This window comes from Phyllobates terribilis, unplaced genomic scaffold (genome assembly GCF_046119375.1).
Source record: "Phyllobates terribilis strain yellow unplaced genomic scaffold, ASM4611937v1 Scaffold_249__1_contigs__length_2872098, whole genome shotgun sequence".
Taxonomy (NCBI): Eukaryota; Metazoa; Chordata; class Amphibia; order Anura; family Dendrobatidae; genus Phyllobates; species Phyllobates terribilis.
This window is the reverse complement of record NW_027363009.1, coordinates 528891-556827: the sequence shown is the minus strand read 5'-3', so window position 1 is coordinate 556827 and position 27937 is coordinate 528891. Positions and strand designations below refer to the sequence as shown.

The window sequence follows — 27937 nt, the reverse complement described above, 5'->3', positions numbered from 1 at the left end:
GCCTTTATATACCTGCGCACAGCAGCAGCCACCTTCAGTCTGCTGCTGGACAGCCAGCAGCAGCAGCAGCAGGAGAGGTAATTAATCAGCAACCCTCCTGCTAAGGGTAGACAGCTGCTCGTTCCACCCCCCCCCCCCGCCTTAATTGGTTCTCCTCCCTTCCAACGGTGTTGAGGCGGGTGGGAACAGCCGGGGGTTGAGGGTACTGTGCTAAAAGAGGTGGAGTTATGCAGATCTACAACGCGTGGATTGCAGCAGCAGCAAGCCGAAAAGTGCAGGCATGTGAGGGATCTAGAGGTTGACAGCATGTCTTCTTAACGGGAGTCCAGGTGGCCATCTCCACAAATGGACTTTTCAGAATCCTTGGGTGGCACCGTAGTCGGAAACCAATTCTGGTTATCGCTTCTCGGCCTTTTGGCTAAGATCAAGTGTAGTATCTGTTCTTATCAGTTTAATATCTGATACGTCCGCTATCTGGGGACCATATATTAAATGGATTTTTAGAACAGGGAGATGGAAAAAGAGCTTGCTCTGTCCACTCCACGCATTGACCTGGTATTGCAGTATCTCCAGGACCGGTGCACCCCTTCTTTAATGCAGTTTCTAAAATCAGAAAGAATTGAATTCAATGCTTTTTGTTCATTTTGCTTGTTTGTCGGATTTTGGGATGGACTCTTTGGCTTTGCTTTTCTTCTCCTCATTGGATTTTTCATGTTAAAAGTTGCAGAAGCCAGATGACAAGCTCATTTTGGTTCAACTTCAGCAACTGTGCATTGCATTGCCATGTAATGTAATGTAATGCAATGCTATCTATCTAGCTCTCCCTCTATACTTCCTTTTGGATAAACAGACATATTAGGCAAGCATTTTGGAGCTTTCACCTAAATAACTACAGGTGGTGAGATAAGCTGCACAATATAATTGACCTTTCAGTATATTGTTGCACACACACCATCTATTTAGCAAATGCCCTTGTTATCAACAGCAGCCTTTTAAACTCACCTGAGCTAACAGGTATGTGAGCTGGTTACTCTGCTGCGCTTAAAATTTCTTTTTTGGTTTGCTACAATGCCTTTTCTGAAACGTTGTCTCCCTCTGCTGGAACACTGACTTCTTTCATTTAATGCCTGCAGACTATAAAAGAGAAACCAACCCAAAAAGTTTGGTTGATTAGTCTGTGGCATTCTTTTAAACTGTTGCTTATGGCGGTCTCTGTGAGCTTCTCAGTGACATTCAGCCATCCAGGTATCCCGCCTGCAGTAGACGGAATGTGGCAATGGAACGCTGGCTGCGCGTGTCATAATAGGCTCTGAGCCTTTATATACCTGCACACAGCAGCAGCCACCTTCAGTCTGCTGCTGGACAGCCAGCAGCAGCAGCAGCAGGAGAGGTAATTAATCAGCAACCCTCCTGCTAAGGGTAGACAGCTGCTCGTTCCACCCCCCCCCCGCCTTAATTGGTTCTCCTCCCTTCCAACGGTGTTGAGGCGTGTGGGAACAGCCGGGGGTTGAGGGTACTGTGCTAAAAGAGGTGGAGTTATGCAGATCTAAAACGCGTGGATTGCAGCAGCAGCAAGCCGAAAAGTGCAGGCATGTGAGGGATCTAGAGGTTGACAGCATGTCTTCTTAACGGGAGTCCAGGTGGCCATCTCCACAAATGGACTTTTCAGAATCCTTGGGTGGCACCGTAGTCGGAAACCAATTCTGGTTATCGCTTCTCGGCCTTTTGGCTAAGATCAAGTGTAGTATCTGTTCTTATCAGTTTAATATCTGATACGTCCCCTATCTGGGGACCATATATTAAATGGATTTTTAGAACAGGGAGATGGAAAAAGAGCTTGCTCTGTCCACTCCACGCATTGACCTGGTATTGCAGTATCTCCAGGACCGGTGCACCCCTTCTTTAATGCAGTTTCTAAAATCAGAAAGAATTGAATTCAATGCTTTTTGTTCATTTTGCTTGTTTGTCGGATTTTGGGATGGACTCTTTGGCTTTGCTTTTCTTCTCCTCATTGGATTTTTCATGTTAAAAGTTGCAGAAGCCAGATGACAAGCTCATTTTGGTTCAACTTCAGCAACTGTGCATTGCATTGCCATGTAATGTAATGTAATGCAATGCTATCTATCTAGCTCTCCCTCTATACTTCCTTTTGGATAAACAGACATATTAGGCAAGCATTTTGGAGCTTTCACCTAAATAACTACAGGTGGTGAGATAAGCTGCACAATATAATTGACCTTTCAGTATATTGTTGCACACACACCATCTATTTAGCAAATGCCCTTGTTATCAACAGCAGCCTTTTAAACTCACCTGAGCTAACAGGTATGTGAGCTGGTTACTCTGCTGCGCTTAAAATTTCTTTTTTGGTTTGCTACAATGCCTTTTCTGAAACGTTGTCTCCCTCTGCTGGAACACTGACTTCTTTCATTTAATGCCTGCAGACTATAAAAGAGAAACCAACCCAAAAAGTTTGGTTGATTAGTCTGTGGCATTCTTTTAAACTGTTGCTTATGGCGGTCTCTGTGAGCTTCTCAGTGACATTCAGCCATCCAGGTATCCCGCCTGCAGTAGACGGAATGTGGCAATGGAACGCTGGCTGCGCGTGTCATAATAGGCTCTGAGCCTTTATATACCTGCGCACAGCAGCAGCCACCTTCAGTCTGCTGCTGGACAGCCAGCAGCAGCAGCAGCAGGAGAGGTAATTAATCAGCAACCCTCCTGCTAAGGGTAGACAGCTGCTCGTTCCACCCCCCCCCCCCCGCCTTAATTGGTTCTCCTCCCTTCCAACGGTGTTGAGGCGGGTGGGAACAGCCGGGGGTTGAGGGTACTGTGCTAAAAGAGGTGGAGTTATGCAGATCTAAAACGCGTGGATTGCAGCAGCAGCAAGCCGAAAAGTGCAGGCATGTGAGGGATCTAGAGGTTGACAGCATGTCTTCTTAACGGGAGTCCAGGTGGCCATCTCCACAAATGGACTTTTCAGAATCCTTGGGTGGCACCGTAGTCGGAAACCAATTCTGGTTATCGCTTCTCGGCCTTTTGGCTAAGATCAAGTGTAGTATCTGTTCTTATCAGTTTAATATCTGATACGTCCCCTATCTGGGGACCATATATTAAATGGATTTTTAGAACAGGGAGATGGAAAAAGAGCTTGCTCTGTCCACTCCACGCATTGACCTGGTATTGCAGTATCTCCAGGACCGGTGCACCCCTTCTTTAATGCAGTTTCTAAAATCAGAAAGAATTGAATTCAATGCTTTTTGTTCATTTTGCTTGTTTGTCGGATTTTGGGATGGACTCTTTGGCTTTGCTTTTCTTCTCCTCATTGGATTTTTCATGTTAAAAGTTGCAGAAGCCAGATGACAAGCTCATTTTGGTTCAACTTCAGCAACTGTGCATTGCATTGCCATGTAATGTAATGTGATGCAATGCTATCTATCTAGCTCTCCCTCTATACTTCCTTTTGGATAAACATACATATTAGGCAAGCATTTTGGAGCTTTCACCTAAATAACTACAGGTGGTGAGATAAGCTGCACAATATAATTGACCTTTCAGTATATTGTTGCACACACACCATCTATTTAGCAAATGCCCTTGTTATCAACAGCAGCCTTTTAAACTCACCTGAGCTAACAGGTATGTGAGCTGGTTACTCTGCTGCGCTTAAAATTTCTTTTTTGGTTTGCTACAATGCCTTTTCTGAAACGTTGTCTCCCTCTGCTGGAACACTGACTTCTTTCATTTAATGCCTGCAGACTACAAAAGAGAAACCAACCCAAAAAGTTTGGTTGATTAGTCTGTGGCATTCTTTTAAACTGTTGCTTATGGCGGTCTCTGTGAGCTTCTCAGTGACATTCAGCCATCCAGGTATCCCGCCTGCAGTAGACGGAATGTGGCAATGGAACGCTGGCTGCGCGTGTCATAATAGGCTCTGAGCCTTTATATACCTGCGCACAGCAGCAGCCACCTTCAGTCTGCTGCTGGACAGCCAGCAGCAGCAGCAGGAGAGGTAATTAATCAGCAACCCTCCTGCTAAGGGTAGACAGCTGCTCGTTCCACCCCCCCCCGCCTTAATTGGTTCTCCTCCCTTCCAACGGTGTTGAGGCGGGTGGGAACAGCCGGGGGTTGAGGGTACTGTGCTAAAAGAGGTGGAGTTATGCAGATCTAAAACGCGTGGATTGCAGCAGCAGCAAGCCGAAAAGTGCAGGCATGTGAGGGATCTAGAGGTTGACAGCATGTCTTCTTAACGGGAGTCCAGGTGGCCATCTCCACAAATGGACTTTTCAGAATCCTTGGGTGGCACCGTAGTCGGAAACCAATTCTGGTTATCGCTTCTCGGCCTTTTGGCTAAGATCAAGTGTAGTATCTGTTCTTATCAGTTTAATATCTGATACGTCCCCTATCTGGGGACCATATATTAAATGGATTTTTAGAACAGGGAGATGGAAAAAGAGCTTGCTCTGTCCACTCCACGCATTGACCTGGTATTGCAGTATCTCCAGGACCGGTGCACCCCTTCTTTAATGCAGTTTCTAAAATCAGAAAGAATTGAATTCAATGCTTTTTGTTCATTTTGCTTGTTTGTCGGATTTTGGGATGGACTCTTTGGCTTTGCTTTTCTTCTCCTCATTGGATTTTTCATGTTAAAAGTTGCAGAAGCCAGATGACAAGCTCATTTTGGTTCAACTTCAGCAACTGTGCATTGCATTGCCATGTAATGTAATGTAATGCAATGCTATCTATCTAGCTCTCCCTCTATACTTCCTTTTGGATAAACAGACATATTAGGCAAGCATTTTGGAGCTTTCACCTAAATAACTACAGGTGGTGAGATAAGCTGCACAATATAATTGACCTTTCAGTATATTGTTGCACACACACCATCTATTTAGCAAATGCCCTTGTTATCAACAGCAGCCTTTTAAACTCACCTGAGCTAACAGGTATGTGAGCTGGTTACTCTGCTGCGCTTAAAATTTCTTTTTTGGTTTGCTACAATGCCTTTTCTGAAACGTTGTCTCCCTCTGCTGGAACACTGACTTCTTTCATTTAATGCCTGCAGACTACAAAAGAGAAACCAACCCAAAAAGTTTGGTTGATTAGTCTGTGGCATTCTTTTAAACTGTTGCTTATGGCGGTCTCTGTGAGCTTCTCAGTGACATTCAGCCATCCAGGTATCCCGCCTGCAGTAGACGGAATGTGGCAATGGAACGCTGGCTGCGCGTGTCATAATAGGCTCTGAGCCTTTATATACCTGCGCACAGCAGCAGCCACCTTCAGTCTGCTGCTGGACAGCCAGCAGCAGCAGCAGGAGAGGTAATTAATCAGCAACCCTCCTGCTAAGGGTAGACAGCTGCTCGTTCCACCCCCCCCCGCCTTAATTGGTTCTCCTCCCTTCCAACGGTGTTGAGGCGGGTGGGAACAGCCGGGGGTTGAGGGTACTGTGCTAAAAGAGGTGGAGTTATGCAGATCTAAAACGCGTGGATTGCAGCAGCAGCAAGCCGAAAAGTGCAAGCATGTGAGGGATCTAGAGGTTGACAGCATGTCTTCTTAACGGGAGTCCAGGTGGCCATCTCCACAAATGGACTTTTCAGAATCCTTGGGTGGCACCGTAGTCGGAAACCAATTCTGGTTATCGCTTCTTGGCCTTTTGGCTAAGATCAAGTGTAGTATCTGTTCTTATCAGTTTAATATCTGATACGTCCCCTATCTGGGGACCATATATTAAATGGATTTTTAGAACAGGGAGATGGAAAAAGAGCTTGCTCTGTCCACTCCACGCATTGACCTGGTATTGCAGTATCTCCAGGACCGGTGCACCCCTTCTTTAATGCAGTTTCTAAAATCAGAAAGAATTGAATTCAATGCTTTTTGTTCATTTTGCTTGTTTGTCGGATTTTGGGATGGACTCTTTGGCTTTGCTTTTCTTCTCCTCATTGGATTTTTCATGTTAAAAGTTGCAGAAGCCAGATGACAAGCTCATTTTGGTTCAACTTCAGCAACTGTGCATTGCATTGCCATGTAATGTAATGTAATGCAATGCTATCTATCTAGCTCTCCCTCTATACTTCCTTTTGGATAAACAGACATATTAGGCAAGCATTTTGGAGCTTTCACCTAAATAACTACAGGTGGTGAGATAAGCTGCACAATATAATTGACCTTTCAGTATATTGTTGCACACACACCATCTATTTAGCAAATGCCCTTGTTATCAACAGCAGCCTTTTAAACTCACCTGAGCTAACAGGTATGTGAGCTGGTTACTCTGCTGCGCTTAAAATTTCTTTTTTGGTTTGCTACAATGCCTTTTCTGAAACGTTGTCTCCCTCTGCTGGAACACTGACTTCTTTCATTTAATGCCTGCAGACTATAAAAGAGAAACCAACCCAAAAAGTTTGGTTGATTAGTCTGTGGCATTCTTTTAAACTGTTGCTTATGGCGGTCTCTGTGAGCTTCTCAGTGACATTCAGCCATCCAGGTATCCCGCCTGCAGTAGACGGAATGTGGCAATGGAACGCTGGCTGCGCGTGTCATAATAGGCTCTGAGCCTTTATATACCTGCGCACAGCAGCAGCCACCTTCAGTCTGCTGCTGGACAGCCAGCAGCAGCAGCAGCAGGAGAGGTAATTAATCAGCAACCCTCCTGCTAAGGGTAGACAGCTGCTCGTTCCACCCCCCCCCCGCCTTAATTGGTTCTCCTCCCTTCCAACGGTGTTGAGGCGGGTGGGAACAGCCGGGGGTTGAGGGTACTGTGCTAAAAGAGGTGGAGTTATGCAGATCTAAAACGCGTGGATTGCAGCAGCAGCAGCAAGCCGAAAAGTGCAGGCATGTGAGGGATCTAGAGGTTGACAGCATGTCTTCTTAACGGGAGTCCAGGTGGCCATCTCCACAAATGGACTTTTCAGAATCCTTGGGTGGCACCGTAGTCGGAAACCAATTCTGGTTATCGCTTCTCGGCCTTTTGGCTAAGATCAAGTGTAGTATCTGTTCTTATCAGTTTAATATCTGATACGTCCCCTATCTGGGACCATATATTAAATGGATTTTTAGAACAGGGAGATGGAAAAAGAGCTTGCTCTGTCCACTCCACGCATTGACCTGGTATTGCAGTATCTCCAGGACCGGTGCACCCCTTCTTTAATGCAGTTTCTAAAATCAGAAAGAATTGAATTCAATGCTTTTTGTTCATTTTGCTTGTTTGTCGGATTTTGGGATGGACTCTTTGGCTTTGCTTTTCTTCTCCTCATTGGATTTTTCATGTTAAAAGTTGCAGAAGCCAGATGACAAGCTCATTTTGGTTCAACTTCAGCAACTGTGCATTGCATTGCCATGTAATGTAATGTAATGCAATGCTATCTATCTAGCTCTCCCTCTATACTTCCTTTTGGATAAACAGACATATTAGGCAAGCATTTTGGAGCTTTCACCTAAATAACTACAGGTGGTGAGATAAGCTGCACAATATAATTGACCTTTCAGTATATTGTTGCACACACACCATCTATTTAGCAAATGCCCTTGTTATCAACAGCAGCCTTTTAAACTCACCTGAGCTAACAGGTATGTGAGCTGGTTACTCTGCTGCGCTTAAAATTTCTTTTTTGGTTTGCTACAATGCCTTTTCTGAAACGTTGTCTCCCTCTGCTGGAACACTGACTTCTTTCATTTAATGCCTGCAGACTATAAAAGAGAAACCAACCCAAAAAGTTTGGTTGATTAGTCTGTGGCATTCTTTTAAACTGTTGCTTATGGCGGTCTCTGTGAGCTTCTCAGTGACATTCAGCCATCCAGGTATCCCGCCTGCAGTAGACGGAATGTGGCAATGGAACGCTGGCTGCGCGTGTCATAATAGGCTCTGAGCCTTTATATACCTGCGCACAGCAGCAGCCACCTTCAGTCTGCTGCTGGACAGCCAGCAGCAGCAGCAGCAGGAGAGGTAATTAATCAGCAACCCTCCTGCTAAGGGTAGACAGCTGCTCGTTCCACCCCCCCCCCCCCCAATTTAATTGGTTCTCCTCCCTTCCAACGGTGTTGAGGCGGGTGGGAACAGCCGGGGGTTGAGGGTACTGTGCTAAAAGAGGTGGAGTTATGCAGATCTAAAACGCGTGGATTGCAGCAGCAGCAAGCCGAAAAGTGCAGGCATGTGAGGGATCTAGAGGTTGACAGCATGTCTTCTTAACGGGAGTCCAGGTGGCCATCTCCACAAATGGACTTTTCAGAATCCTTGGGTGGCACCGTAGTTGGAAACCAATTCTGGTTATCGCTTCTCGGCCTTTTGGCTAAGATCAAGTGTAGTATCTGTTCTTATCAGTTTAATATCTGATACGTCCCCTATCTGGGGACCATATATTAAATGGATTTTTAGAACAGGGAGATGGAAAAAGAGCTTGCTCTGTCCACACCACGCATTGACCTGGTATTGCAGTATCTCCAGGACCGGTGCACCCCTTCTTTAATGCAGTTTCTAAAATCAGAAAGAATTGAATTCAATGCTTTTTGTTCATTTTGCTTGTTTGTCGGATTTTGGGATGGACTCTTTGGCTTTGCTTTTCTTCTCCTCATTGGATTTTTCATGTTAAAAGTTGCAGAAGCCAGATGACAAGCTCATTTTGGTTCAACTTCAGCAACTGTGCATTGCATTGCCATGTAATGTAATGTAATGCAATGCTATCTATCTAGCTCTCCCTCTATACTTCCTTTTGGATAAACAGACATATTAGGCAAGCATTTTGGAGCTTTCACCTAAATAACTACAGGTGGTGAGATAAGCTGCACAATATAATTGACCTTTCAGTATATTGTTGCACACACACCATCTATTTAGCAAATGCCCTTGTTATCAACAGCAGCCTTTTAAACTCACCTGAGCTAACAGGTATGTGAGCTGGTTACTCTGCTGCGCTTAAAATTTCTTTTTTGGTTTGCTACAATGCCTTTTCTGAAACGTTGTCTCCCTCTGCTGGAACACTGACTTCTTTCATTTAATGCCTGCAGACTATAAAAGAGAAACCAACCCAAAAAGTTTGGTTGATTAGTCTGTGGCATTCTTTTAAACTGTTGCTTATGGCGGTCTCTGTGAGCTTCTCAGTGACATTCAGCCATCCAGGTATCCTGCCTGCAGTAGACGGAATGTGGCAATGGAACGCTGGCTGCGCGTGTCATAATAGGCTCTGAGCCTTTATATACCTGCGCACAGCAGCAGCCACCTTCAGTCTGCTGCTGGACAGCCAGCAGCAGCAGCAGCAGGAGAGGTAATTAATCAGCAACCCTCCTGCTAAGGGTAGACAGCTGCTCGTTCCACCCCCCCCCCCGCCTTAATTGGTTCTCCTCTCTTCCAACGGTGTTGAGGCGGGTGGGAACAGCCGGGGGTTGAGGGTACTGTGCTGAAAGAGGTGGAGTTATGCAGATCTAAAACGCGTGGATTGCAGCAGCAGCAAGCCGAAAAGTGCAGGCATGTGAGGGATCTAGAGGTTGACAGCATGTCTTCTTAACGGGAGTCCAGGTGGCCATCTCCACAAATGGACTTTTCAGAATCCTTGGGTGGCACCGTAGTCGGAAACCAATTCTGGTTATCGCTTCTCGGCCTTTTGGCTAAGATCAAGTGTAGTATCTGTTCTTATCAGTTTAATATCTGATACGTCCCCTATCTGGGGACCATATATTAAATGGATTTTTAGAACAGGGAGATGGAAAAAGAGCTTGCTCTGTCCACTCCACGCATTGACCTGGTATTGCAGTATCTCCAGGACCGGTGCACCCCTTCTTTAATGCAGTTTCTAAAATCAGAAAGAATTGAATTCAATGCTTTTTGTTCATTTTGCTTGTTTGTCGGATTTTGGGATGGACTCTTTGGCTTTGCTTTTCTTCTCCTCATTGGATTTTTCATGTTAAAAGTTGCAGAAGCCAGATGACAAGCTCATTTTGGTTCAACTTCAGCAACTGTGCATTGCATTGCCATGTAATGTAATGTAATGCAATGCTATCTATCTAGCTCTCCCTCTATACTTCCTTTTGGATAAACAGACATATTAGGCAAGCATTTTGGAGCTTTCACCTAAATAACTACAGGTGGTGAGATAAGCTGCACAATATAATTGACCTTTCAGTATATTGTTGCACACACACCATCTATTTAGCAAATGCCCTTGTTATCAACAGCAGCCTTTTAAACTCACCTGAGCTAACAGGTATGTGAGCTGGTTACTCTGCTGCGCTTAAAATTTCTTTTTTGGTTTGCTACAATGCCTTTTCTGAAACGTTGTCTCCCTCTGCTGGAACACTGACTTCTTTCATTTAATGCCTGCAGACTATAAAAGAGAAACCAACCCAAAAAGTTTGGTTGATTAGTCTGTGGCATTCTTTTAAACTGTTGCTTATGGCGGTCTCTGTGAGCTTCTCAGTGACATTCAGCCATCCAGGTATCCCGCCTGCAGTAGACGGAATGTGGCAATGGAACGCTGGCTGCGCGTGTCATAATAGGCTCTGAGCCTTTATATACCTGCGCACAGCAGCAGCCACCTTCAGTCTGCTGCTGGACAGCCAGCAGCAGCAGCAGCAGGAGAGGTAATTAATCAGCAACCCTCCTGCTAAGGGTAGACAGCTGCTCGTTCCACCCCCCCCCCCGCCTTAATTGGTTCTCCTCTCTTCCAACGGTGTTGAGGCGGGTGGGAACAGCCGGGGGTTGAGGGTACTGTGCTGAAAGAGGTGGAGTTATGCAGATCTAAAACGCGTGGATTGCAGCAGCAGCAAGCCGAAAAGTGCAGGCATGTGAGGGATCTAGAGGTTGACAGCATGTCTTCTTAACGGGAGTCCAGGTGGCCATCTCCACAAATGGACTTTTCAGAATCCTTGGGTGGCACCGTAGTCGGAAACCAATTCTGGTTATCGCTTCTCGGCCTTTTGGCTAAGATCAAGTGTAGTATCTGTTCTTATCAGTTTAATATCTGATACGTCCCCTATCTGGGGACCATATATTAAATGGATTTTTAGAACAGGGAGATGGAAAAAGAGCTTGCTCTGTCCACTCCACGCATTGACCTGGTATTGCAGTATCTCCAGGACCGGTGCACCCCTTCTTTAATGCAGTTTCTAAAATCAGAAAGAATTGAATTCAATGCTTTTTGTTCATTTTGCTTGTTTGTCGGATTTTGGGATGGACTCTTTGGCTTTGCTTTTCTTCTCCTCATTGGATTTTTCATGTTAAAAGTTGCAGAAGCCAGATGACAAGCTCATTTTGGTTCAACTTCAGCAACTGTGCATTGCATTGCCATGTAATGTAATGTAATGCAATGCTATCTATCTAGCTCTCCCTCTATACTTCCTTTTGGATAAACAGACATATTAGGCAAGCATTTTGGAGCTTTCACCTAAATAACTACAGGTGGTGAGATAAGCTGCACAATATAATTGACCTTTCAGTATATTGTTGCACACACACCATCTATTTAGCAAATGCCCTTGTTATCAACAGCAGCCTTTTAAACTCACCTGAGCTAACAGGTATGTGAGCTGGTTACTCTGCTGCGCTTAAAATTTCTTTTTTGGTTTGCTACAATGCCTTTTCTGAAACGTTGTCTCCCTCTGCTGGAACACTGACTTCTTTCATTTAATGCCTGCAGACTATAAAAGAGAAACCAACCCAAAAAGTTTGGTTGATTAGTCTGTGGCATTCTTTTAAACTGTTGCTTATGGCGGTCTCTGTGAGCTTCTCAGTGACATTCAGCCATCCAGGTATCCCGCCTGCAGTAGACGGAATGTGGCAATGGAACGCTGGCTGCGCGTGTCATAATAGGCTCTGAGCCTTTATATACCTGCGCACAGCAGCAGCCACCTTCAGTCTGCTGCTGGACAGCCAGCAGCAGCAGCAGCAGGAGAGGTAATTAATCAGCAACCCTCCTGCTAAGGGTAGACAGCTGCTCGTTCCACCCCCCCCCCCGCCTTAATTGGTTCTCTTCCCTTCCAACGGTGTTGAGGCGGGTGGGAACAGCCGGGGGTTGAGGGTACTGTGCTAAAAGAGGTGGAGTTATGCAGATCTACAACGCGTGGATTGCAGCAGCAGCAAGCCGAAAAATGCAGGCATGTGAGGGATCTAGAGGTTGACAGCATGTCTTCTTAACGGGAGTCCAGGTGGCCATCTCCACAAATGGACTTTTCAGAATCCTTGGGTGGCACCGTAGTCGGAAACCAATTCTGGTTATCGCTTCTCGGCCTTTTGGCTAAGATCAAGTGTAGTATCTGTTCTTATCAGTTTAATATCTGATACGTCCCCTATCTGGGGACCATATATTAAATGGATTTTTAGAACAGGGAGATGGAAAAAGAGCTTGCTCTGTCCACTCCACGCATTGACCTGGTATTGCAGTATCTCCAGGACCGGTGCACCCCTTCTTTAATGCAGTTTCTAAAATCAGAAAGAATTGAATTCAATGCTTTTTGTTCATTTTGCTTGTTTGTCGGATTTTGGGATGGACTCTTTGGCTTTGCTTTTCTTCTCCTCATTGGATTTTTCATGTTAAAAGTTGCAGAAGCCAGATGACAAGCTCATTTTGGTTCAACTTCAGCAACTGTGCATTGCATTGCCATGTAATGTAATGTAATGCAATGCTATCTATCTAGCTCTCCCTCTATACTTCCTTTTGGATAAACATACATATTAGGCAAGCATTTTGGAGCTTTCACCTAAATAACTACAGGTGGTGAGATAAGCTGCACAATATAATTGACCTTTCAGTATATTGTTGCACACACACCATCTATTTAGCAAATGCCCTTGTTATCAACAGCAGCCTTTTAAACTCACCTGAGCTAACAGGTATGTGAGCTGGTTACTCTGCTGCGCTTAAAATTTCTTTTTTGGTTTGCTACAATGCCTTTTCTGAAACGTTGTCTCCCTCTGCTGGAACACTGACTTCTTTCATTTAATGCCTGCAGACTACAAAAGAGAAACCAACCCAAAAAGTTTGGTTGATTAGTCTGTGGCATTCTTTTAAACTGTTGCTTATGGCGGTCTCTGTGAGCTTCTCAGTGACATTCAGCCATCCAGGTATCCCGCCTGCAGTAGACGGAATGTGGCAATGGAACGCTGGCTGCGCGTGTCATAATAGGCTCTGAGCCTTTATATACCTGCGCACAGCAGCAGCCACCTTCAGTCTGCTGCTGGACAGCCAGCAGCAGCAGCAGCAGGAGAGGTAATTAATCAGCAACCCTCCTGCTAAGGGTAGACAGCTGCTCGTTCCACCCCCCCCCCCGCCTTAATTGGTTCTCCTCCCTTCCAACGGTGTTGAGGCGGGTGGGAACAGCCGGGGGTTGAGGGTACTGTGCTAAAAGAGGTGGAGTTATGCAGACCTAAAACGCGTGGATTGCAGCAGCAGCAAGCCGAAAAGTGCAGGCATGTGAAGGATCTAGAGGTTGACAGCATGTCTTCTTAACGGGAGTCCAGGTGGCCATCTCCACAAATGGACTTTTCAGAATCCTTGGGTGGCACCGTAGTCGGAAACCAATTCTGGTTATCGCTTCTCGGCCTTTTGGCTAAGATCAAGTGTAGTATCTGTTCTTATCAGTTTAATATCTGATACGTCCCCTATCTGGGGACCATATATTAAATGGATTTTTAGAACAGGGAGATGGAAAAAGAGCTTGCTCTGTCCACTCCACGCATTGACCTGGTATTGCAGTATCTCCAGGACCGGTGCACCCCTTCTTTAATGCAGTTTCTAAAATCAGAAAGAATTGAATTCAATGCTTTTTGTTCATTTTGCTTGTTTGTCGGATTTTGGGATGGACTCTTTGGCTTTGCTTTTCTTCTCCTCATTGGATTTTTCATGTTAAAAGTTGCAGAAGCCAGATGACAACCTCATTTTGGTTCAACTTCAGCAACTGTGCATTGCATTGCCATGTAATGTAATGTAATGCAATGCTATCTATCTAGCTCTCCCTCTATACTTCCTTTTGGATAAACAGACATATTAGGCAAGCATTTTGGAGCTTTCACCTAAATAACTACAGGTGGTGAGATAAGCTGCACAATATAATTGACCTTTCAGTATATTGTTGCACACACACCATCTATTTAGCAAATGCCCTTGTTATCAACAGCAGCCTTTTAAACTCACCTGAGCTAACAGGTATGTGAGCTGGTTACTCTGCTGCGCTTAAAATTTCTTTTTTGGTTTGCTACAATGCCTTTTCTGAAACGTTGTCTCCCTCTGCTGGAACACTGACTTCTTTCATTTAATGCCTGCAGACTATAAAAGAGAAACCAACCCAAAAAGTTTGGTTGATTAGTCTGTGGCATTCTTTTAAACTGTTGCTTATGGCGGTCTCTGTGAGCTTCTCAGTGACATTCAGCCATCCAGGTATCCCGCCTGCAGTAGACTGAATGTGGCAATGGAACGCTGGCTGCGCGTGTCATAATAGGCTCTGAGCCTTTATATACCTGCGCACAGCAGCAGCCACCTTCAGTCTGCTGCTGGACAGCCAGCAGCAGCAGCAGCAGGAGAGGTAATTAATCAGCAACCCTCCTGCTAAGGGTAGACAGCTGCTCGTTCCACCCCCCCCCCGCCTTAATTGGTTCTCCTCCCTTCCAACGGTGTTGAGGCGGGTGGGAACAGCCGGGGGTTGAGGGTACTGTGCTAAAAGAGGTGGAGTTATGCAGATCTAAAACGCGTGGATTGCAGCAGCAGCAAGCCGAAAAGTGCAGGCATGTGAGGGATCTAGAGGTTGACAGCATGTCTTCTTAACGGGAGTCCAGGTGGCCATCTCCACAAATGGACTTTTCAGAATCCTTGGGTGGCACCGTAGTCGGAAACCAATTCTGGTTATCGCTTCTCGGCCTTTTGGCTAAGATCAAGTGTAGTATCTGTTCTTATCAGTTTAATATCTGATACGTCCCCTATCTGGGGACCATATATTAAATGGATTTTTAGAACAGGGAGATGGAAAAAGAGCTTGCTCTGTCCACGCCACGCATTGACCTGGTATTGCAGTATCTCCAGGACCGGTGCACCCCTTCTTTAATGCAGTTTCTAAAATCAGAAAGAATTGAATTCAATGCTTTTTGTTCATTTTGCTTGTTTGTCGGATTTTGGGATGGACTCTTTGGCTTTGCTTTTCTTCTCCTCATTGGATTTTTCATGTTAAAAGTTGCAGAAGCCAGATGACAAGCTCATTTTGGTTCAACTTCAGCAACTGTGCATTGCATTGCCATGTAATGTAATGTAATGCAATGCTATCTATCTAGCTCTCCCTCTATACTTCCTTTTGGATAAACAGACATATTAGGCAAGCATTTTGGAGCTTTCACCTAAATAACTACAGGTGGTGAGATAAGCTGCACAATATAATTGACCTTTCAGTATATTGTTGCACACACACCATCTATTTAGCAAATGCCCTTGTTATCAACATCAGCCTTTTAAACTCACCTGAGCTAACAGGTATGTGAGCTGGTTACTCTGCTGCGCTTAAAATTTCTTTTTTGGTTTGCTACAATGCCTTTTCTGAAACGTTGTCTCCCTCTGCTGGAACACTGACTTCTTTCATTTAATGCCTGCAGACTATAAAAGAGAAACCAACCCAAAAAGTTTGGTTGATTAGTCAGTGGCATTCTTTTAAACTGTTGCTTATGGCGGTCTCTGTGAGCTTCTCAGTGACATTCAGCCATCCAGGTATCCCGCCTGCAGTAGACGGAATGTGGCAATGGAACGCTGGCTGCGCGTGTCATAATAGGCTCTGAGCCTTTATATACCTGCGCACAGCAGCAGCCACCTTCAGTCTGCTGCTGGACAGCCAGCAGCAGCAGCAGCAGGAGAGGTAATTAATCAGCAACCCTCCTGCTAAGGGTAGACAGCTGCTCGTTCCACCCCCCCCCCGCCTTAATTGGTTCTCCTCCCTTCCAACGGTGTTGAGGCGGGTGGGAACAGCCGGGGGTTGAGGGTACTGTGCTAAAAGAGGTGGAGTTATGCAGATCTAAAACGCGTGGATTGCAGCAGCAGCAAGCCGAAAAGTGCAGGCATGTGAGGGATCTAGAGGTTGACAGCATGTCTTCTTAACGGGAGTCCAGGTGGCCATCTCCACAAATGGACTTTTCAGAATCCTTGGGTGGCACCGTAGTCGGAAACCAATTCTGGTTATCGCTTCTCGGCCTTTTGGCTAAGATCAAGTGTAGTATCTGTTCTTATCAGTTTAATATCTGATACGTCCCCTATCTGGGGACCATATATTAAATGGATTTTTAGAACAGGGAGATGGAAAAAGAGCTTGCTCTGTCCACGCCACGCATTGACCTGGTATTGCAGTATCTCCAGGACCGGTGCACCCCTTCTTTAATGCAGTTTCTAAAATCAGAAAGAATTGAATTCAATGCTTTTTGTTCATTTTGCTTGTTTGTCGGATTTTGGGATGGACTCTTTGGCTTTGCTTTTCTTCTCCTCATTGGATTTTTCATGTTAAAAGTTGCAGAAGCCAGATGACAAGCTCATTTTGGTTCAACTTCAGCAACTGTGCATTGCATTGCCATGTAATGTAATGTAATGCAATGCTATCTATCTAGCTCTCCCTCTATACTTCCTTTTGGATAAACAGACATATTAGGCAAGCATTTTGGAGCTTTCACCTAAATAACTACAGGTGGTGAGATAAGCTGCACAATATAATTGACCTTTCAGTATATTGTTGCACACACACCATCTATTTAGCAAATGCCCTTGTTATCAACATCAGCCTTTTAAACTCACCTGAGCTAACAGGTATGTGAGCTGGTTACTCTGCTGCGCTTAAAATTTCTTTTTTGGTTTGCTACAATGCCTTTTCTGAAACGTTGTCTCCCTCTGCTGGAACACTGACTTCTTTCATTTAATGCCTGCAGACTATAAAAGAGAAACCAACCCAAAAAGTTTGGTTGATTAGTCAGTGGCATTCTTTTAAACTGTTGCTTATGGCGGTCTCTGTGAGCTTCTCAGTGACATTCAGCCATCCAGGTATCCCGCCTGCAGTAGACGGAATGTGGCAATGGAACGCTGGCTGCGCGTGTCATAATAGGCTCTGAGCCTTTATATACCTGCGCACAGCAGCAGCCACCTTCAGTCTGCTGCTGGACAGCCAGCAGCAGCAGCAGCAGGAGAGGTAATTAATCAGCAACCCTCCTGCTAAGGGTAGACAGCTGCTCGTTCCACCCCCCCCCGCCTTAATTGGTTCTCCTCCCTTCCAACGGTGTTGAGGCGGGTGGGAACAGCCGGGGGTTGAGGGTACTGTGCTAAAAGAGGTGGAGTTATGCAGATCTAAAACACGTGGATTGCAGCAGCAGCAAGCCGAAAAGTGCAGGCATGTGAGGGATCTAGAGGTTGACAGCATGTCTTCTTAACGGGAGTCCAGGTGGCCATCTCCACAAATGGACTTTTCAGAATCCTTGGGTGGCACCGTAGTCGGAAACCAATTCTGGTTATCGCTTCTCGGCCTTTTGGCTAAGATCAAGTGTAGTATCTGTTCTTATCAGTTTAATATCTGATACGTCCCCTATCTGGGGACCATATATTAAATGGATTTTTAGAACAGGGAGATGGAAAAAGAGCTTGCTCTGTCCACTCCACGCATTGACCTGGTATTGCAGTATCTCCAGGACCGGTGCACCCCTTCTTTAATGCAGTTTCTAAAATCAGAAACAATTGAATTCAATGCTTTTTGTTCATTTTGCTTGTTTGTCGGATTTTGGGATGGACTCTTTGGCTTTGCTTTTCTTCTCCTCATTGGATTTTTCATGTTAAAAGTTGCAGAAGCCAGATGACAAGCTCATTTTGGTTCAACTTCAGCAACTGTGCATTGCATTGCCATGTAATGTAATGTAATGCAATGCTATCTATCTAGCTCTCCCTCTATACTTCCTTTTGGATAAACAGACATATTAGGCAAGCATTTTGGAGCTTTCACCTAAATAACTACAGGTGGTGAGATAAGCTGCACAATATAATTGACCTTTCAGTATATTGTTGCACACACACCATCTATTTAGCAAATGCCCTTGTTATCAACAGCAGCCTTTTAAACTCACCTGAGCTAACAGGTATGTGAGCTGGTTACTCTGCTGCGCTTAAAATTTCTTTTTTGGTTTGCTACAATGCCTTTTCTGAAACGTTGTCTCCCTCTGCTGGAACACTGACTTCTTTCATTTAATGCCTGCAGACTATAAAAGAGAAACCAACCCAAAAAGTTTGGTTGATTAGTCAGTGGCATTCTTTTAAACTGTTGCTTATGGCGGTCTCTGTGAGCTTCTCAGTGACATTCAGCCATCCAGGTATCCCGCCTGCAGTAGACGGAATGTGGCAATGGAACGCTGGCTGCGCGTGTCATAATAGGCTCTGAGCCTTTATATACCTGCGCACAGCAGCAGCCACCTTCAGTCTGCTGCTGGACAGCCAGCAGCAGCAGCAGCAGGAGAGGTAATTAATCAGCAACCCTCCTGCTAAGGGTAGACAGCTGCTCGTTCCACCCCCCCCCCGCCTTAATTGGTTCTCCTCCCTTCCAACGGTGTTGAGGCGGGTGGGAACAGCCGGGGGTTGAGGGTACTGTGCTAAAAGAGGTGGAGTTATGCAGATCTAAAACGCGTGGATTGCAGCAGCAGCAAGCCGAAAAGTGCAGGCATGTGAGGGATCTAGAGGTTGACAGCATGTCTTCTTAACGGGAGTCCAGGTGGCCATCTCCACAAATGGACTTTTCAGAATCCTTGGGTGGCACCGTAGTCGGAAACCAATTCTGGTTATCGCTTCTCGGCCTTTTGGCTAAGATCAAGTGTAGTATCTGTTCTTATCAGTTTAATATCTGATACGTCCCCTATCTGGGGACCATATATTAAATGGATTTTTAGAACAGGGAGATGGAAAAAGAGCTTGCTCTGTCCACGCCACGCATTGACCTGGTATTGCAGTATCTCCAGGACCGGTGCACCCCTTCTTTAATGCAGTTTCTAAAATCAGAAAGAATTGAATTCAATGCTTTTTGTTCATTTTGCTTGTTTGTCGGATTTTGGGATGGACTCTTTGGCTTTGCTTTTCTTCTCCTCATTGGATTTTTCATGTTAAAAGTTGCAGAAGCCAGATGACAAGCTCATTTTGGTTCAACTTCAGCAACTGTGCATTGCATTGCCATGTAATGTAATGTAATGCAATGCTATCTATCTAGCTCTCCCTCTATACTTCCTTTTGGATAAACAGACATATTAGGCAAGCATTTTGGAGCTTTCACCTAAATAACTACAGGTGGTGAGATAAGCTGCACAATATAATTGACCTTTCAGTATATTGTTGCACACACACCATCTATTTAGCAAATGCCCTTGTTATCAACATCAGCCTTTTAAACTCACCTGAGCTAACAGGTATGTGAGCTGGTTACTCTGCTGCGCTTAAAATTTCTTTTTTGGTTTGCTACAATGCCTTTTCTGAAACGTTGTCTCCCTCTGCTGGAACACTGACTTCTTTCATTTAATGCCTGCAGACTATAAAAGAGAAACCAACCCAAAAAGTTTGGTTGATTAGTCAGTGGCATTCTTTTAAACTGTTGCTTATGGCGGTCTCTGTGAGCTTCTCAGTGACATTCAGCCATCCAGGTATCCCGCCTGCAGTAGACGGAATGTGGCAATGGAACGCTGGCTGCGCGTGTCATAATAGGCTCTGAGCCTTTATATACCTGCGCACAGCAGCAGCCACCTTCAGTCTGCTGCTGGACAGCCAGCAGCAGCAGCAGCAGGAGAGGTAATTAATCAGCAACCCTCCTGCTAAGGGTAGACAGCTGCTCGTTCCACCCCCCCCCCGCCTTAATTGGTTCTCCTCCCTTCCAACGGTGTTGAGGCGGGTGGGAACAGCCGGGGGTTGAGGGTACTGTGCTAAAAGAGGTGGAGTTATGCAGATCTAAAACGCGTGGATTGCAGCAGCAGCAAGCCGAAAAGTGCAGGCATGTGAGGGATCTAGAGGTTGACAGCATGTCTTCTTAACGGGAGTCCAGGTGGCCATCTCCACAAATGGACTTTTCAGAATCCTTGGGTGGCACCGTAGTCGGAAACCAATTCTGGTTATCGCTTCTCGGCCTTTTGGCTAAGATCAAGTGTAGTATCTGTTCTTATCAGTTTAATATCTGATACGTCCCCTATCTGGGGACCATATATTAAATGGATTTTTAGAACAGGGAGATGGAAAAAGAGCTTGCTCTGTCCACTCCACGCATTGACCTGGTATTGCAGTATCTCCAGGACCGGTGCACCCCTTCTTTAATGCAGTTTCTAAAATCAGAAAGAATTGAATTCAATGCTTTTTGTTCATTTTGCTTGTTTGTCGGATTTTGGGATGGACTCTTTGGCTTTGCTTTTCTTCTCCTCATTGGATTTTTCATGTTAAAAGTTGCAGAAGCCAGATGACAAGCTCATTTTGGTTCAACTTCAGCAACTGTGCATTGCATTGCCATGTAATGTAATGTAATGCAATGCTATCTATCTAGCTCTCCCTCTATACTTCCTTTTGGATAAACAGACATATTAGGCAAGCATTTTGGAGCTTTCACCTAAATAACTACAGGTGGTGAGATAAGCTGCACAATATAATTGACCTTTCAGTATATTGTTGCACACACACCATCTATTTAGCAAATGCCCTTGTTATCAACAGCAGCCTTTTAAACTCACCTGAGCTAACAGGTATGTGAGCTGGTTACTCTGCTGCGCTTAAAATTTCTTTTTTGGTTTGCTACAATGCCTTTTCTGAAACGTTGTCTCCCTCTGCTGGAACACTGACTTCTTTCATTTAATGCCTGCAGACTATAAAAGAGAAACCAACCCAAAAAGTTTGGTTGATTAGTCTGTGGCATTCTTTTAAACTGTTGCTTATGGCGGTCTCTGTGAGCTTCTCAGTGACATTCAGCCATCCAGGTATCCCGCCTGCAGTAGACGGAATGTGGCAATGGAACGCTGGCTGCGCGTGTCATAATAGGCTCTGAGCCTTTATATACCTGCGCACAGCAGCAGCCACCTTCAGTCTGCTGCTGGACAGCCAGCAGCAGCAGCAGCAGGAGAGGTAATTAATCAGCAACCCTCCTGCTAAGGGTAGACAGCTGCTCGTTCCACCCCCCCCCGCCTTAATTGGTTCTCCTCCCTTCCAACGGTGTTGAGGCGGGTGGGAACAGCCGGGGGTTGAGGGTACTGTGCTAAAAGAGGTGGAGTTATGCAGATCTAAAACGCGTGGATTGCAGCAGCAGCAGCAAGCCGAAAAGTGCAGGCATGTGAGGGATCTAGAGGTTGACAGCATGTCTTCTTAACGGGAGTCCAGGTGGCCATCTCCACAAATGGACTTTTCAGAATCCTTGGGTGGCACCGTAGTCGGAAACCAATTCTGGTTATCGCTTCTCGGCCTTTTGGCTAAGATCAAGTGTAGTATCTGTTCTTATCAGTTTAATATCTGATACGTCCCCTATCTGGGGACCATATATTAAATGGATTTTTAGAACAGGGAGATGGAAAAAGAGCTTGCTCTGTCCACTCCACGCATTGACCTGGTATTGCAGTATCTCCAGGACCGGTGCACCCCTTCTTTAATGCAGTTTCTAAAATCAGAAAGAATTGAATTCAATGCTTTTTGTTCATTTTGCTTGTTTGTCGGATTTTGGGATGGACTCTTTGGCTTTGCTTTTCTTCTCCTCATTGGATTTTTCATGTTAAAAGTTGCAGAAGCCAGATGACAAGCTCATTTTGGTTCAACTTCAGCAACTGTGCATTGCATTGCCATGTAATGTAATGTAATGCAATGCTATCTATCTAGCTCTCCCTCTATACTTCCTTTTGGATAAACAGACATATTAGGCAAGCATTTTGGAGCTTTCACCTAAATAACTACAGGTGGTGAGATAAGCTGCACAATATAATTGACCTTTCAGTATATTGTTGCACACACACCATCTATTTAGCAAATGCCCTTGTTATCAACAGCAGCCTTTTAAACTCACCTGAGCTAACAGGTATGTGAGCTGGTTACTCTGCTGCGCTTAAAATTTCTTTTTTGGTTTGCTACAATGCCTTTTCTGAAACGTTGTCTCCCTCTGCTGGAACACTGACTTCTTTCATTTAATGCCTGCAGACTATAAAAGAGAAACCAACCCAAAAAGTTTGGTTGATTAGTCAGTGGCATTCTTTTAAACTGTTGCTTATGGCGGTCTCTGTGAGCTTCTCAGTGACATTCAGCCATCCAGGTATCCCGCCTGCAGTAGACGGAATGTGGCAATGGAACGCTGGCTGCGCGTGTCATAATAGGCTCTGAGCCTTTATATACCTGCGCACAGCAGCAGCCACCTTCAGTCTGCTGCTGGACAGCCAGCAGCAGCAGCAGCAGGAGAGGTAATTAATCAGCAACCCTCCTGCTAAGGGTAGACAGCTGCTCGTTCCACCCCCCCCCCGCCTTAATTGGTTCTCCTCCCTTCCAACGGTGTTGAGGCGGGTGGGAACAGCCGGGGGTTGAGGGTACTGTGCTAAAAGAGGTGGAGTTATGCAGATCTAAAACGCGTGGATTGCAGCAGCAGCAAGCCGAAAAGTGCAGGCATGTGAGGGATCTAGAGGTTGACAGCATGTCTTCTTAACGGGAGTCCAGGTGGCCATCTCCACAAATGGACTTTTCAGAATCCTTGGGTGGCACCGTAGTCGGAAACCAATTCTGGTTATCGCTTCTCGGCCTTTTGGCTAAGATCAAGTGTAGTATCTGTTCTTATCAGTTTAATATCTGATACGTCCCCTATCTGGGGACCATATATTAAATGGATTTTTAGAACAGGGAGATGGAAAAAGAGCTTGCTCTGTCCACGCCACGCATTGACCTGGTATTGCAGTATCTCCAGGACCGGTGCACCCCTTCTTTAATGCAGTTTCTAAAATCAGAAAGAATTGAATTCAATGCTTTTTGTTCATTTTGCTTGTTTGTCGGATTTTGGGATGGACTCTTTGGCTTTGCTTTTCTTCTCCTCATTGGATTTTTCATGTTAAAAGTTGCAGAAGCCAGATGACAAGCTCATTTTGGTTCAACTTCAGCAACTGTGCATTGCATTGCCATGTAATGTAATGTAATGCAATGCTATCTATCTAGCTCTCCCTCTATACTTCCTTTTGGATAAACAGACATATTAGGCAAGCATTTTGGAGCTTTCACCTAAATAACTACAGGTGGTGAGATAAGCTGCACAATATAATTGACCTTTCAGTATATTGTTGCACACACACCATCTATTTAGCAAATGCCCTTGTTATCAACATCAGCCTTTTAAACTCACCTGAGCTAACAGGTATGTGAGCTGGTTACTCTGCTGCGCTTAAAATTTCTTTTTTGGTTTGCTACAATGCCTTTTCTGAAACGTTGTCTCCCTCTGCTGGAACACTGACTTCTTTCATTTAATGCCTGCAGACTATAAAAGAGAAACCAACCCAAAAAGTTTGGTTGATTAGTCAGTGGCATTCTTTTAAACTGTTGCTTATGGCGGTCTCTGTGAGCTTCTCAGTGACATTCAGCCATCCAGGTATCCCGCCTGCAGTAGACGGAATGTGGCAATGGAACGCTGGCTGCGCGTGTCATAATAGGCTCTGAGCCTTTATATACCTGCGCACAGCAGCAGCCACCTTCAGTCTGCTGCTGGACAGCCAGCAGCAGCAGCAGCAGGAGAGGTAATTAATCAGCAACCCTCCTGCTAAGGGTAGACAGCTGCTCGTTCCACCCCCCCCCCGCCTTAATTGGTTCTCCTCCCTTCCAACGGTGTTGAGGCGGGTGGGAACAGCCGGGGGTTGAGGGTACTGTGCTAAAAGAGGTGGAGTTATGCAGATCTAAAACGCGTGGATTGCAGCAGCAGCAAGCCGAAAAGTGCAGGCATGTGAGGGATCTAGAGGTTGACAGCATGTCTTCTTAACGGGAGTCCAGGTGGCCATCTCCACAAATGGACTTTTCAGAATCCTTGGGTGGCACCGTAGTCGGAAACCAATTCTGGTTATCGCTTCTCGGCCTTTTGGCTAAGATCAAGTGTAGTATCTGTTCTTATCAGTTTAATATCTGATACGTCCCCTATCTGGGGACCATATATTAAATGGATTTTTAGAACAGGGAGATGGAAAAAGAGCTTGCTCTGTCCACTCCACGCATTGACCTGGTATTGCAGTATCTCCAGGACCGGTGCACCCCTTCTTTAATGCAGTTTCTAAAATCAGAAAGAATTGAATTCAATGCTTTTTGTTCATTTTGCTTGTTTGTCGGATTTTGGGATGGACTCTTTGGCTTTGCTTTTCTTCTCCTCATTGGATTTTTCATGTTAAAAGTTGCAGAAGCCAGATGACAAGCTCATTTTGGTTCAACTTCAGCAACTGTGCATTGCATTGCCATGTAATGTAATGTAATGCAATGCTATCTATCTAGCTCTCCCTCTATACTTCCTTTTGGATAAACAGACATATTAGGCAAGCATTTTGGAGCTTTCACCTAAATAACTACAGGTGGTGAGATAAGCTGCACAATATAATTGACCTTTCAGTATATTGTTGCACACACACCATCTATTTAGCAAATGCCCTTGTTATCAACAGCAGCCTTTTAAACTCACCTGAGCTAACAGGTATGTGAGCTGGTTACTCTGCTGCGCTTAAAATTTCTTTTTTGGTTTGCTACAATGCCTTTTCTGAAACGTTGTCTCCCTCTGCTGGAACACTGACTTCTTTCATTTAATGCCTGCAGACTATAAAAGAGAAACCAACCCAAAAAGTTTGGTTGATTAGTCAGTGGCATTCTTTTAAACTGTTGCTTATGGCGGTCTCTGTGAGCTTCTCAGTGACATTCAGCCATCCAGGTATCCCGCCTGCAGTAGACGGAATGTGGCAATGGAACGCTGGCTGCGCGTGTCATAATAGGCTCTGAGCCTTTATATACCTGCGCACAGCAGCAGCCACCTTCAGTCTGCTGCTGGACAGCCAGCAGCAGCAGCAGCAGGAGAGGTAATTAATCAGCAACCCTCCTGCTAAGGGTAGACAGCTGCTCGTTCCACCCCCCCCCCGCCTTAATTGGTTCTCCTCCCTTCCAACGGTGTTGAGGCGGGTGGGAACAGCCGGGGGTTGAGGGTACTGTGCTAAAAGAGGTGGAGTTATGCAGATCTAAAACGCGTGGATTGCAGCAGCAGCAAGCCGAAAAGTGCAGGCATGTGAGGGATCTAGAGGTTGACAGCATGTCTTCTTAACGGGAGTCCAGGTGGCCATCTCCACAAATGGACTTTTCAGAATCCTTGGGTGGCACCGTAGTCGGAAACCAATTCTGGTTATCGCTTCTCGGCCTTTTGGCTAAGATCAAGTGTAGTATCTGTTCTTATCAGTTTAATATCTGATACGTCCCCTATCTGGGGACCATATATTAAATGGATTTTTAGAACAGGGAGATGGAAAAAGAGCTTGCTCTGTCCACGCCACGCATTGACCTGGTATTGCAGTATCTCCAGGACCGGTGCACCCCTTCTTTAATGCAGTTTCTAAAATCAGAAAGAATTGAATTCAATGCTTTTTGTTCATTTTGCTTGTTTGTCGGATTTTGGGATGGACTCTTTGGCTTTGCTTTTCTTCTCCTCATTGGATTTTTCATGTTAAAAGTTGCAGAAGCCAGATGACAAGCTCATTTTGGTTCAACTTCAGCAACTGTGCATTGCATTGCCATGTAATGTAATGTAATGCAATGCTATCTATCTAGCTCTCCCTCTATACTTCCTTTTGGATAAACAGACATATTAGGCAAGCATTTTGGAGCTTTCACCTAAATAACTACAGGTGGTGAGATAAGCTGCACAATATAATTGACCTTTCAGTATATTGTTGCACACACACCATCTATTTAGCAAATGCCCTTGTTATCAACATCAGCCTTTTAAACTCACCTGAGCTAACAGGTATGTGAGCTGGTTACTCTGCTGCGCTTAAAATTTCTTTTTTGGTTTGCTACAATGCCTTTTCTGAAACGTTGTCTCCCTCTGCTGGAACACTGACTTCTTTCATTTAATGCCTGCAGACTATAAAAGAGAAACCAACCCAAAAAGTTTGGTTGATTAGTCAGTGGCATTCTTTTAAACTGTTGCTTATGGCGGTCTGTGTGAGCTTCTCAGTGACATTCAGCCATCCAGGTATCCCGCCTGCAGTAGACGGAATGTGGCAATGGAACGCTGGCTGCGCGTGTCATAATAGGCTCTGAGCCTTTATATACCTGCGCACAGCAGCAGCCACCTTCAGTCTGCTGCTGGACAGCCAGCAGCAGCAGCAGCAGGAGAGGTAATTAATCAGCAACCCTCCTGCTAAGGGTAGACAGCTGCTCGTTCCACCCCCCCCCCGCCTTAATTGGTTCTCCTCCCTTCCAACGGTGTTGAGGCGGGTGGGAACAGCCGGGGGTTGAGGGTACTGTGCTAAAAGAGGTGGAGTTATGCAGATCTAAAACGCGTGGATTGCAGCAGCAGCAGCAAGCCGAAAAGTGCAGGCATGTGAGGGATCTAGAGGTTGACAGCATGTCTTCTTAACGGGAGTCCAGGTGGCCATCTCCACAAATGGACTTTTCAGAATCCTTGGGTGGCACCGTAGTCGGAAACCAATTCTGGTTATCGCTTCTCGGCCTTTTGGCTAAGATCAAGTGTAGTATCTGTTCTTATCAGTTTAATATCTGATACGTCCCCTATCTGGGGACCATATATTAAATGGATTTTTAGAACAGGGAGATGGAAAAAGAGCTTGCTCTGTCCACTCCACGCATTGACCTGGTATTGCAGTATCTCCAGGACCGGTGCACCCCTTCTTTAATGCAGTTTCTAAAATCAGAAAGAATTGAATTCAATGCTTTTTGTTCATTTTGCTTGTTTGTCGGATTTTGGGATGGACTCTTTGGCTTTGCTTTTCTTCTCCTCATTGGATTTTTCATGTTAAAAGTTGCAGAAGCCAGATGACAAGCTCATTTTGGTTCAACTTCAGCAACTGTGCATTGCATTGCCATGTAATGTAATGTAATGCAATGCTATCTATCTAGCTCTCCCTCTATACTTCCTTTTGGATAAACAGACATATTAGGCAAGCATTTTGGAGCTTTCACCTAAATAACTACAGGTGGTGAGATAAGCTGCACAATATAATTGACCTTTCAGTATATTGTTGCACACACACCATCTATTTAGCAAATGCCCTTGTTATCAACAGCAGCCTTTTAAACTCACCTGAGCTAACAGGTATGTGAGCTGGTTACTCTGCTGCGCTTAAAATTTCTTTTTTGGTTTGCTACAATGCCTTTTCTGAAACGTTGTCTCCCTCTGCTGGAACACTGACTTCTTTCATTTAATGCCTGCAGACTATAAAAGAGAAACCAACCCAAAAAGTTTGGTTGATTAGTCTGTGGCATTCTTTTAAACTGTTGCTTATGGTGGTCTCTGTGAGCTTCTCAGTGACATTCAGCCATCCAGGTATCCCGCCTGCAGTAGACGGAATGTGGCAATGGAACGCTGGCTGCGCGTGTCATAATAGGCTCTGAGCCTTTATATACCTGCGCACAGCAGCAGCCACCTTCAGTCTGCTGCTGGACAGCCAGCAGCAGCAGCAGCAGGAGAGGTAATTAATCAGCAACCCTCCTGCTAAGGGTAGACAGCTGCTCGTTCCACCCCCCCCCGCCTTAATTGGTTCTCCTCCCTTCCAACGGTGTTGAGGCGGGTGGGAACAGCCGGGGGTTGAGGGTACTGTGCTAAAAGAGGTGGAGTTATGCAGATCTAAAACGCGTGGATTGCAGCAGCAGCAAGCCGAAAAGTGCAGGCATGTGAGGGATCTAGAGGTTGACAGCATGTCTTCTTAACGGGAGTCCAGGTGGCCATCTCCACAAATGGACTTTTCAGAATCCTTGGGTGGCACCGTAGTCGGAAACCAATTCTGGTT

The 27937-nt window shown here is 45.3% G+C and overlaps 21 non-coding genes across 21 annotated transcripts; all 21 read left to right on the top strand.

The window, feature by feature from the left end:
- Positions 1 to 398: 398 nt before the first annotated feature.
- On the top strand, positions 399 to 589 carry LOC141218258 (U2 spliceosomal RNA). Its single transcript, XR_012287011.1, has one exon. It is a non-coding gene; the product is annotated as a U2 spliceosomal RNA (small nuclear RNA).
- A 1120-nt stretch (positions 590 to 1709) lies between these two features.
- LOC141218623 (U2 spliceosomal RNA) lies at positions 1710 to 1900 on the top strand. The gene has a single exon (XR_012287318.1). It is a non-coding gene; the product is annotated as a U2 spliceosomal RNA (small nuclear RNA).
- A 1123-nt stretch (positions 1901 to 3023) lies between these two features.
- On the top strand, positions 3024 to 3214 carry LOC141218622 (U2 spliceosomal RNA). Its single transcript, XR_012287317.1, has one exon. It is a non-coding gene; the product is annotated as a U2 spliceosomal RNA (small nuclear RNA).
- Positions 3215 to 4330: 1116 nt separating this feature from the next.
- On the top strand, positions 4331 to 4521 carry LOC141218621 (U2 spliceosomal RNA). Its single transcript, XR_012287316.1, has one exon. It is a non-coding gene; the product is annotated as a U2 spliceosomal RNA (small nuclear RNA).
- Positions 4522 to 5637: 1116 nt separating this feature from the next.
- On the top strand, positions 5638 to 5828 carry LOC141218073 (U2 spliceosomal RNA). The gene has a single exon (XR_012286837.1). It is a non-coding gene; the product is annotated as a U2 spliceosomal RNA (small nuclear RNA).
- A 1123-nt stretch (positions 5829 to 6951) lies between these two features.
- On the top strand, positions 6952 to 7141 carry LOC141218288 (U2 spliceosomal RNA). Its single transcript, XR_012287041.1, has one exon. It is a non-coding gene; the product is annotated as a U2 spliceosomal RNA (small nuclear RNA).
- Positions 7142 to 8265: 1124 nt separating this feature from the next.
- Positions 8266 to 8456, top strand: LOC141218206 (U2 spliceosomal RNA). The gene has a single exon (XR_012286962.1). It is a non-coding gene; the product is annotated as a U2 spliceosomal RNA (small nuclear RNA).
- A 1121-nt stretch (positions 8457 to 9577) lies between these two features.
- On the top strand, positions 9578 to 9768 carry LOC141218620 (U2 spliceosomal RNA). Its single transcript, XR_012287315.1, has one exon. It is a non-coding gene; the product is annotated as a U2 spliceosomal RNA (small nuclear RNA).
- A 1121-nt stretch (positions 9769 to 10889) lies between these two features.
- LOC141218619 (U2 spliceosomal RNA) lies at positions 10890 to 11080 on the top strand. Its single transcript, XR_012287314.1, has one exon. It is a non-coding gene; the product is annotated as a U2 spliceosomal RNA (small nuclear RNA).
- Positions 11081 to 12201: 1121 nt separating this feature from the next.
- On the top strand, positions 12202 to 12392 carry LOC141218618 (U2 spliceosomal RNA). The gene has a single exon (XR_012287313.1). It is a non-coding gene; the product is annotated as a U2 spliceosomal RNA (small nuclear RNA).
- A 1121-nt stretch (positions 12393 to 13513) lies between these two features.
- Positions 13514 to 13704, top strand: LOC141218617 (U2 spliceosomal RNA). Its single transcript, XR_012287312.1, has one exon. It is a non-coding gene; the product is annotated as a U2 spliceosomal RNA (small nuclear RNA).
- A 1120-nt stretch (positions 13705 to 14824) lies between these two features.
- Positions 14825 to 15015, top strand: LOC141218201 (U2 spliceosomal RNA). The gene has a single exon (XR_012286957.1). It is a non-coding gene; the product is annotated as a U2 spliceosomal RNA (small nuclear RNA).
- Positions 15016 to 16135: 1120 nt separating this feature from the next.
- Positions 16136 to 16326, top strand: LOC141218199 (U2 spliceosomal RNA). The gene has a single exon (XR_012286956.1). It is a non-coding gene; the product is annotated as a U2 spliceosomal RNA (small nuclear RNA).
- A 1119-nt stretch (positions 16327 to 17445) lies between these two features.
- Positions 17446 to 17636, top strand: LOC141218616 (U2 spliceosomal RNA). The gene has a single exon (XR_012287311.1). It is a non-coding gene; the product is annotated as a U2 spliceosomal RNA (small nuclear RNA).
- Positions 17637 to 18756: 1120 nt separating this feature from the next.
- LOC141218198 (U2 spliceosomal RNA) lies at positions 18757 to 18947 on the top strand. Its single transcript, XR_012286955.1, has one exon. It is a non-coding gene; the product is annotated as a U2 spliceosomal RNA (small nuclear RNA).
- A 1120-nt stretch (positions 18948 to 20067) lies between these two features.
- LOC141218615 (U2 spliceosomal RNA) lies at positions 20068 to 20258 on the top strand. The gene has a single exon (XR_012287310.1). It is a non-coding gene; the product is annotated as a U2 spliceosomal RNA (small nuclear RNA).
- Positions 20259 to 21380: 1122 nt separating this feature from the next.
- LOC141218613 (U2 spliceosomal RNA) lies at positions 21381 to 21571 on the top strand. Its single transcript, XR_012287308.1, has one exon. It is a non-coding gene; the product is annotated as a U2 spliceosomal RNA (small nuclear RNA).
- Positions 21572 to 22691: 1120 nt separating this feature from the next.
- On the top strand, positions 22692 to 22882 carry LOC141218196 (U2 spliceosomal RNA). Its single transcript, XR_012286953.1, has one exon. It is a non-coding gene; the product is annotated as a U2 spliceosomal RNA (small nuclear RNA).
- A 1120-nt stretch (positions 22883 to 24002) lies between these two features.
- LOC141218612 (U2 spliceosomal RNA) lies at positions 24003 to 24193 on the top strand. Its single transcript, XR_012287307.1, has one exon. It is a non-coding gene; the product is annotated as a U2 spliceosomal RNA (small nuclear RNA).
- A 1120-nt stretch (positions 24194 to 25313) lies between these two features.
- On the top strand, positions 25314 to 25504 carry LOC141218195 (U2 spliceosomal RNA). The gene has a single exon (XR_012286952.1). It is a non-coding gene; the product is annotated as a U2 spliceosomal RNA (small nuclear RNA).
- A 1123-nt stretch (positions 25505 to 26627) lies between these two features.
- On the top strand, positions 26628 to 26818 carry LOC141218611 (U2 spliceosomal RNA). Its single transcript, XR_012287306.1, has one exon. It is a non-coding gene; the product is annotated as a U2 spliceosomal RNA (small nuclear RNA).
- The last annotated feature ends 1119 nt before the right edge of the window (positions 26819 to 27937 follow it).